Below are 10,618 nucleotides of genomic sequence, written 5' to 3' on the forward strand. Positions count from 1 at the left end.
TCATTACGGTAAACAGCCATGGATAAAAAAATCATTTAGATGCAAGTGTATACTAAATGTCGTTACCTACAGTGGTTAGAGCTCGGTCACATAGGTGCATACGGATGCGGTCGGATACGGACGCGAATCGCAACTCTAGTAACATCACTAAAAATATCTAGTTCATTATTTAATACCAACACTACCGGTAGTGAGCAAAAGTGACTGTTGTTTAAAACTGTAGCGCCGAACGTATCACAATTAATGAACGCCTATCTAACCTTTACATTATTGCAATCTATAAGATAGCAAATGATAGAGGATTGATAGACTTTCAACTACAATTAGTGGAATTAGGCCTTAATTTTTTGGAAGTACTTGAATATATGAGAAGAAGAAGAAAATATATATATATGATATGTATTAATCATCCCAAAACTTTTTTTACATTAGCACACTCATCAATAAGCAATATTCATGAGAATTTGAAAAGTAAATTGTAGACCTGACAGTTGAACATTAAATGTGGTACGTTCAGCGCTACAGTTTTAAACAACAGGCACTTTTGCTTACTACCGGTAGTGTTGGTACTAAATAATCGAACTAGATATTTTTAGTGATGTTACTAGAGTTGCGATTCGCGTCCGTATCCGTCTGCATCCGTATTACCTATGTGACCGGGGCCTTATAGTATATGCACTCGACGCGGGTTGGAGTGTTGGACATCGGGAAATTTTTTTAAAAAATTGGCATGGTGTTGAGTTCCGGCTAAGGGCAAAAATGATGAAAAAATTTGACATCGATAAACCTTCTTGACTTGCATTTTTCATGCTCATCTGCAATGTCAATTTTGTTGGCAGAGAAGGGATTTTATAAAAATTCTATACAAACAATCAAAATAATTAATAATAGTTATAAATATTCGGAATCTCCCAAGATAAGTTCCAAATTTAAATCTCTTTAAAAAATTTAATTTTTACAATAATTGAGATTTTAATCTTACAAATAAATTATTAACGTATCACAATTATAATAAAAAGTATAACATATTCAAAGTGTTATATTCTTTAAAATGAGAATCAAATTTGGAACGTATTTCGGAAGATTTTGAATACTTACAACTATTATATTAATTATTCTCTGGTAAGCAAACAGCAACCGTATATGACCTCCCTTACCACAGCCTCCAAATTTAAATTATAGTAAAAAAAAATATCAATGGGAAGGTATGTAACTGCACCCTCCAAATACGCTAAAACATCAATCTGTATCCTTCTAAATTAATTAATAAAAATTAAAAACCAATGCTAATATTTTTATATTTTCAAACAGCGATAACTCCAAATATACGCAATATTTCTGAATAAAACTTTTATAAAAAAAACTGCATCCGGACCGATTTTATTGCACCCTACTTGATTTGGCGAAATTATCACGGCTAATTAAAAAATTGGTAAAAAAACAAATTCCCCATTGGAAGTGTGCACAGACTGCTCAATGAGCACGCGCGGATGCTATCTCGTCATCTAGTAAAGTTCAAAGATAAAAAAATTAATTCGAAATTGCATTCAGTGTTCCACCTGATCGGACCGACGTTGTTTACATATGAACTTTAGCCAGCAAAGTGTTGATTAGAAAGCTGCGAGAGGATGAGGAACGGGAGAAGCTGTTGCTGACGGCGTAGGATTAGCTGCTTGCCAAGGCTCTGGCCAAGTGAGAGGGCATACAAAATAATGTCACTGCAGTTGGTTTAGGTAAGCTATCACAGCAATTAATTCAGTGTACTTGGCTGCCTTGGAAAGTTTGATTAGACGATTGTTTACTGCTGTTAGGATTACAGAATTTTATTTATTTCTGCTTTACTTTACAGGGAGAGCTCAGCGGTATGTCATTCAAAATTACAGGTATATCTAATTAACATAATTTGAAAGATCTGAATGCATGATGGTAATTGGTCGCATGTTGCACTACTACTTAAGGTTATTATACTAAATTGATTAATGAAACAAACAAACCGTAAGAAAATAAAAAAATCATTTTTATCTATCAACATTATTATAAATTATAATATTATATTTTTACATAAGTTCGACGTAAATTATAATGCTCATTTTCATTTTAAAATTTTTTGTTTGATAATTACTAATACATTTTTTATGTACTACCAGATCATTCTTTTCTTCCCAGGTACCGTGCATCTTCCGACAATAGGCTATATACGAGGGTGGTTCGATAAGTTCTTAGCCTACAAAAGGAAAACGAAAATGTTGGAAAAGTGGCGTTTTATTTTTCAACATAGTCTCCTTTTAGTTCGGTACACTTGGCCCAACGATGCTCCAACTTCTTTAACCCGTCTGAAAAATACGTTTCCTCGAGGTCTGAAAAGTAGGCTTCCGTGGCAACGAGTACCTCCTCATTCGACTCAAATTTCTGCCCGGCGAGTGACTTTTTCAAGTTTGGAAACAAAAAGAAGTCGCACGGGGCTAAATCTGGAGAATACGGTGGATAGGGTAGCAGTTCGTAGTTCGTAGCCTAATTCGACCAATTTGGCCATGGCGACGGCGGAGGTGTGAGCCGGTGCGTTGTCACGGTGGAAGAGCACTTTTTTCTTCGCCAAATGGGGCCGTTTTTTCTGCAATTCGACGTCGAATCGGCCCAATAATTCGGCATAGTACAGCCCTGTGACCGTTTTGCCCCTCTCCAAGTAGTCGATGTACATCACACCTTGTGAATTCCAGAAAACGGTGGCCATCACCTTTCCGGCCGATGGGGCAGTCTTCGCCTTCTTCGGAGCACCTTCGCCGGGTAAAGTCCACTGTTTCGACTGTTCCTTGGTCTCTGGTGTATACCAGTGGATCTATGTTTCGTCGACTGTCACGAAACGACGCAGAAACTCCTTCGGATTGCGCTTAAACAGCGTCAGACATTGCTCTGAAGTTGTCTCACGGTTGCGCTTGTTGTCCGGAGTGAGCCAACGCGGCACCCATCGCGCTGACAGCTTTCTCATGCCCAAAATTTCATGCAGGACATCACCCACGCGGTCTTTTGAGATGCCTACGATCTTAACTATTTCGCGCAACTTCAACCGTCGATCTGCCAATACAAGATCGTGAATTTTTGTCACGTTATCCTCCGTGGTAGCCGTTTTCGGAGCACCTGGACGTGGCTCTTCAAAAATCGACATGCGACCACGTTGAAACTCGTTAAACCAATTTTTGACGGTCGCTATCGAACGAGAAGAGTCACCGTACACAGCATCCAAGCGCTTTTTGATTTCGCTGCACGATTTCCCTTCCAATAACAAGAATCGAATCACCGACCGATACTGCTCTTTTTCCATTTTTTAAAAATCAACGGACACACTTGCTTTCACACGCTCTCAAAAATAAACTATAACTCCGATCCGGCTGAAATCTTGACGGTAACCATCGAGAAGGTTGTACTACGTGATAGAATATTTCTTTTGCGAGAGTGGCGCAATCGGGCGGTGAGGCTAAGTACTTATCGGACCACCCTCGTAATGTCTTATTCCATTTTCAACAATCGGAGGAACATATCTAGCTATTCCACATAGAGAAAAGGTTTGACTCTGGATAGTTACTTTAATGGGAACTTGATCCAACGAGGAATAATTCTTGGCCTGATTAAATTCTTTCATTTTTGGATTTTGAGATCGTTTGTAGGAATCTTCAGCATCTATGCATAAGTAAGTATCCAATGCACGTGAAAGACGTGCATTAGTACTTTCATTTATTAGTAATTTCTACAAAGTACATTTCTGTCTGCAAAATATTTCTCTACTTTGTGTTGTAAAGTAGTTGTAGTTATGTTTAATGATTATGTTGGTGTTTGGAATTGTTATGTAGGATTTAGTTTGTTCCTCTTTGTGTCCACAGGTTTTGCAAGTCAAAAGTTCTCTAATGAAGGGGTAATTTCTCATCAATTTACAGACTAAATTACCAATATTGTCTTGGCAATCAATTACGAAACTATCAAGACTTCTGTTCAATGAATGAAGTATGTATGCTCTATTGGTATAAAATGTATTACTTAATGATGATGTAGCATAATTTATGACAGTACTTGCATAATATAAGTATTGCAATTTTAGTATTTTATTTATATTATCTTACAAATACTCCTCAAAACATTTTAATTCAAAACAAGAGTGAGCAAATAATTTAGTAATAGTATCAAATGCACAGGTATTTTCCAATCTAAATTTTATTCCACGAATAGTTTTTTCAAGGAGCTTGCCATCATTTTGAATAACTTTTCTGCTCATAATTTTCTTATTTCTTTTTTGTAGAAGAAGATTCAATCCAAGCTCAGCAGACACGTACTTACCATGTTTCTTTAAATTTTGCTTTACGTTTACTGAGCTTCTTATACATAAAGTTTTTTTTTCTTGACTAGAACTATTTTCCAAATCTAAAAATACTTCTTTAGCATATTCATCATCTATCTCACCTTTAGAATATTGAAAATGCGGTTCAAAATCAACTCTGAATAGACGCTGAAAGGAACTCTGAAAATTTTTCAATTTCGAGCCTGCTATTTTGGTTTTTCCACATTTCTGTCACAAGCAAAAATTCATTACTATTTTCAATATATTTTTTCTTTGATACTATTTCACTAGGTTATAGATTGTTCAATGCAACACGTGCTAATATTATATCGCTTTCTATCTGTCGAGAATGGTTAACAAATTGTAACGGAGTTCTTTGAGCCGACTATTCGTTAAAGAATACTTGCTCGCGGCCGTCCGCACAATATTTATCAAAGGAGGGCTCGGGAGGCACGAATGCTCCCACGACTGAATGGCACACCGAGCGTGTGTGCCAATCGCGCACGAATTAAAGGAAAATCGGAAAACGAACGGGTTGACGCAGTAACGTATGACATATATATATATATATATATATATATAACAAACTTTATTAATACGAACACAATAAAAGAAAGACACACAAATTAATAACTAGACGGAGCACGCGCACTCCGTCTCGCAAATCGGCCTACTACAAAAAGTCGCTAATCCGCTTAATTGGATTATCGGCAATCACTGCCCGATAATCCGCTTAAGCCTAAACGCCCGCGAACTCAAAACCCGGCAACGGGGGCCGGCATCACTGCCCGACCTGCACCGTTGCACCCGCGAACACCCCGGACATGCACGAGAGCGAGAGAAGGAGAGAGAGAGAGAAAACCGGCACCGACCTCGCCAACGTCCACCTCAAGCGAAGATGGCCGCTCTCGTCCAACGGCTGTGGCTTGCTGCTGCTGCTGATGTTGTTGCTGTTGCTGTTGCTGCTGCAGCTGTTGCTGTTGTTGCTGTTGCGGCTGCTCAGCTGCTCGCCGGACTCGCTTGCCGAATGCGCGCGCGCCGGCGGTACGGGCTTCGCTCTCACCCGCGCACACCGGTGCTGGGCGGCAAGGCTTGGCTGGGCGCGACCCAGCCACTCACTCCCACTCACACCAAACAAACCCACCGATGCACGCCCACACACCGGGTGCGCATCCACAAAAAAAACACGACGTGGCGAAGCACCGCACCGCTTCCAGAACCCAACGAAAAATCCAATTCGGCGACGAACGAAAACAAAACGCGCGCACGCGATCGGCCAGCCCAAACGAAAACTGCCGATTCTTCCCCCCGGCTGCGCACGCATCGGATCCGTGCGCAGCTCGCGCTCTCTCCATCTCGCTCGCTCTCCCGCATGACGATCCTGGCAACGGATCGCCATCTCGTCGGCCGCCTCCAGCTCCGCCAATGCCCGTTCGCCGCACCTCAAACAAAGAAAAACCAGGCATGAGAGTGTATACCAACACACTCTCAGCCCGGGTGTAGCGAACGGACGAGAGAGAGACAAAGGAGAAGTCGGCGAGCCGAAATTCTCCGTCACAAAATACTATATCTACTCTTGTGCAAGTAGAATTTATAAATTTATAATGACTAAAAAATGCCTCTGATCTTGCGGAAGGAGCCACGTCTACCGAGTTGTTAATGTGTTTATTCATTACCTTCGCCCAACATGGAAATTCAGCACATAAAGTAGACAATCTTTGAACAAAGTCAAGTGAATAGTAATCATTATTTTGAATGTAAAAATCAGAGGAGTTATTACTGTCATATATGTTCACAATAGCTTTCATTCTTAATTTATCGATGTACAAGCTTGTTAGTCTTTTGGTACTGTTTTCATCATCAGCAAAATCCATATCCACAAAATTATCTGAAACTTCTTTATCTGAATTTAATTTTTCTTAGATGACACTAGCATCAAATTTGTAAGTTTAAATCATTTTAATGAGATATGATAAAGCCTTTTGACAGTAATAACATAATTATTTTGGGTGGAGGTTACGGAAGTGGGAGTAACCTTGCTTCAACGCCAAATGTTGGTGATAATGAAAATTACATTCCTGAACCTGCTAAGCTTACGCACCAATGCAGTTAGTCTTCTTTCTATGTGTATTTTTTCTTATTTAAAGGCATTATATTTCTATTACGTACACAAATATTACTTTGTATTTTGTAGAAAACCAAGTTCACTTAGTTCAAGTGCAATGAAATTAGGAGGTAAAACTATAGATCTTGATTCGTTTGTTGATCACTTGAAAGAAGAGGGAGAAAATTTTGTTACATCTCATTCAAACACTTCTACTAATATTGTATCAAATACTGTAGATAGTGTATCAACAGAACCGTTACTACTGCAATATTCATTTAATTTATGTTTTTTACATTATTAAAATTACAATTTTAATATCCAGAGTTCACCTCAAACAAGAAGAAAAACTTAATGTTCGAGTTAGTCGTGATGGTGGTGTGCAAAATTTCGAATTATATGGTTTGGTGACATTTAACATATTGGACGAAAAGTGGGTTTTGTTTTCGCGTTCAGTTAGATAATAAAGATAATAAAAATTCGCGTTTAGTTAGATAATAAAGATAATAGAGGAGTGCAACTTGTAATGCGGTACATTACAAGGCCTTTCCCGAGCGTTGCATTATTTGCAATACCTCAGGAAAGCCATTTTCGTCCCTTGCTGCCCCGTAACCAGTCGCATAAAAAATAAATAAACGCGCACTAAAATAAACAATTAACCCTTTTCATGCCCGAATACCACAACCGGAGATATTGACGAAATAAGCAACGAACGCGATCCGACGGACACTCAAAAGAAAAAAAAAGGAGCGCACCACAAAATAAGAGAGCGCACGCACCACTCACTCACGACCACGTGTTGCCGACCGGCAAAAGAAAAACGGGAAACTTCACTGGGAAATGTAGCGGAAATGCATGTTGATGACACATGCAGATCCCTTACACTCCCAAGCACCAACACCAACACTCACGGAACACTGACACCCCTGGGGCGAGCAGAATATCGCCGATGAAGTGGCAGCCGGCAATCAGCTGGGTCGGGCTGTCGAACACCACCGGCGACATCCTGAGCGCCACACACAATCACAACGGTGACCACACACAAACACCCGGGAACACGTCACTTAACCGACGTGGGAGCGCCCCGGGAGGCGCTCCAACGACCGTTACGGGAACACTAGGCGTACACGCGAGAGACGAGCGGCCATTTTGAAGCGCCGAGGTGAACTGAGCATAAGCGAGCGAGATCCACTGAGAGCGAGCGAGACAGACTGAGACAGAGCGAGCGAGACAGAGAGAGCGAAATAGACTAAACAGAGCGAGCGAGACAGAGAGAGCGAAATAGACTAAACAGAGCGAGCGAGACAGATTGAGAGTGAGCGAGCGAGACAGACTGATAGCGAGCGAGCGAGACAGAGCGAGCGAAATAGACTAAATAAGAGCGAGCGAGACAGATTATATGAAATGATGAATAGAATTATATGTATGCGAAGATGGGGGGCTACAATTGAAACGACGTACATTATATATGTATTCACAGCGAATTAAAATTAAAATTATAATTAGAAAATGAACATGAAAGAAATACCGAATTTATATAAATTCGCATGCGACCGACACACCTCCTATTATAATAGCGAGCGACAAATACCCCGTTAAATTTAATCAATAAATTAACTGACAGAATTCGAAACTCTGACGAAATTCGCTGGTGACGTCACGACCAACAAGCGAATTAGAATAAAATTTGATTTCTGTCCGGATAGAAAGATAGATAAGAGTAGGGGTAGATCTTTCCCATCAATTAATGATAGCTATCTTAGTGGGGGGTGAGAGAGGGTAAATAACGACAAAAGTAGGAGAGTTAAGGAGGGCGCTGTATCCTTCTAATTTACATACGGACCAATGATAAAATATTCGGAGGGCGCTACCGATATCCGAATTAGCATACCGACCAATAATAACATTTCTTCTCGGAAAGAGGAAAAGAAAAGCGATCTTTGACCGCGAAAAGCCGACTCTCGTCCATTTTGCGGCTGTTCTTCTAGCCAGAAGGAGTGTTTGCACTAGATATTCTCGTCACGCAGGATTAATTGCGTTAGACCTTCTTTTCACGCTAATTTCGTTTGCTGAATCTCAGCAAGGAAAACCGTAAGTAGGCAAAGTGACACTCATTAGTATTAATCGTAGAGTGCGGGAGTGGATTTTTCGGTGCAGTAGGTCGTCGCGACGCGTGGATCCGTCGATGCCGGTGCCTATTGAATCGCGCTGACCTTTCCGCCATTTCGTCGAATCGAACGTGAGTGTTAGGATCATACGGATTAAAAGCAGTGATTAATTTATTCGCGCTGACCTTTCGCCGATATAGTATTTATTGCGAATGTAGAATTAGACGAATAAAGTCATTGATCCTATTAATCGCGCTGACCTGTCCGCCATTTATCAGAATCGAACGTGAGTGTTAGAATCAGACAAAGAAAACTTGTGATTTAAGATATTCGCGCTGACCTTTCGCCAAATTAACAATCTATTGCGAATATTGAAAGTAGACGACTTAAGATTCGCGATTTACTTATTCGCGCTGACCTTTCGCCCGTATAGTAATTTATTGCGAATATTGGAAATAGCTGAATTAAGATTCGTGATTTAATTATTTGCGCTGACCATTCCACCATTTTTGTCAATCAAAGACCGACCGGAAGAATTAGTATTTCGATTATTTCGTGTCCTTGCTATTTCATAATTAGGCAGAGTCATATTGACTCTAATCAATCCGACCATTTTCTTCTGATTTAATAAATAAGTCAATAAAAGTGATTAATTGTTCTTTATATAAAATTTACTTTTGTTACCCTGTCTTATTTGCATGCTGATGATTTTCAGCCGCGAGCGGTTATAATCGGGTAACGCTGATTCGCTATATTTTCGGACTCCAAGATAGGTAACATACGCGCGAATTCGAACGGACTTTCGACCTGAAATAAGGAGTCATCATCTGAGCTGCCGGCATATCATAAGCGAGGAAACGAATAGGAAACGACTTGTTGGACACCGAGGCCTGGAGCAAAGGAGATCGCGAGTACTCACCCGTTTGCCCACCTTGCGCAGTCGCTGTAAAAGCAGAACGAAATATGCGACCTCATTTGGCCCTATCCCCGACGATCGCCTTATTCAAACGGCGGTCTGGCGCCCTAAATAATCGGGAATAAGGAGTCAAACAGGTCTTGTGGCGGAAGAGCTTCAGTAGCGCGGTTAAGGCCCCCGAAATCCCCCGCCACAAACTACAGACTCATCCAAATGTAGATAAATAACTGTTCAAGACAAAGTGTCAAATTGATTTACAAGTTCCATCAAAGCCATTTCCTTTACATACCGATGTTGGTGTATTGAAATGGCGTTTGCAATCTGAAGAAGCGATCGTTTTAGCCATCTCAAGTATGTATAAAATTTATTTCTGTATCTTTTTCAAATATTTTTACTAATTTAATTGAATTTCACTTATATACCAGTAAATTGTTGGTCTTCTAAAATGGCAAAGGAGGTTGTGACGTGAATATTGAATATGAATTGGAACATAAAAATGTAGATTTGAATGATGTTCAAATAAACATTCCTTTGCCTATGGGTAGCAATCCACTAGTAAATGAATGTAATAGGAAATATTCTCACGAAGCAAGAAAAAAAACATTATTTTGGTCATTGCCAATAACTGATGCATCTTCAAAATCTGGAGCAATGGAATTTTTCGTTCCAAATTCATGGCCATCAGAATTTTTCCCATTACGGGTTTCATTCACTTCAAAAACGCTGTAACGTTTCAAGGTTAAAAACCCGGTACTTCGGGCCTTAGAAAAGCAGTTAAGGTTTTCCAGCAGGAACACTATACGGAAAACTTTATTAAATCAATACTCGAAGCCACTGACAGCTCTTTAATTGGAAGTACCTTAGTTGTTGGCGGGGACGGTCGTTATTATAGCAAAGAAGCAGTTCAGAAAATTATATAAATTGCTGATGGGGTGTAATTCTCAATTTTGTTAAGCCTCTTCATCGCTAGAATGGTGTATCAAAATAATTTTACTAATAAAGATAAGGAGTATATCAAATCATGAATAAGGTCATTAAGTAATAAACAGTACTATAGTTTATGATAAGAAGATTTATTTCTTAGACATGATATCTTTTCACAATTTAAGTTACAAATAAGCTAAGTTTAGGTAAGCTATCAGAGCAATCAATTCAGCTTACTT

The 10,618-nt window shown here is 39.7% G+C and overlaps 1 pseudogene; it reads left to right on the forward strand.

The window, feature by feature from the left end:
- The first annotated feature begins 6,296 nt into the window (after positions 1 to 6,296).
- LOC131675109 (coatomer subunit delta-like) lies at positions 6,297 to 10,184 on the forward strand (annotated as a pseudogene).
- Positions 10,185 to 10,618: the final 434 nt, after the last annotated feature.

The sequence above is a fragment of the Phymastichus coffea genome, unplaced genomic scaffold, assembly GCF_024137745.1.
Source record: "Phymastichus coffea isolate CEN01 unplaced genomic scaffold, Cenicafe_Pcof_1.1 PCOF00016, whole genome shotgun sequence".
NCBI lineage: Eukaryota > Metazoa > Arthropoda > Insecta > Hymenoptera > Eulophidae > Phymastichus > Phymastichus coffea.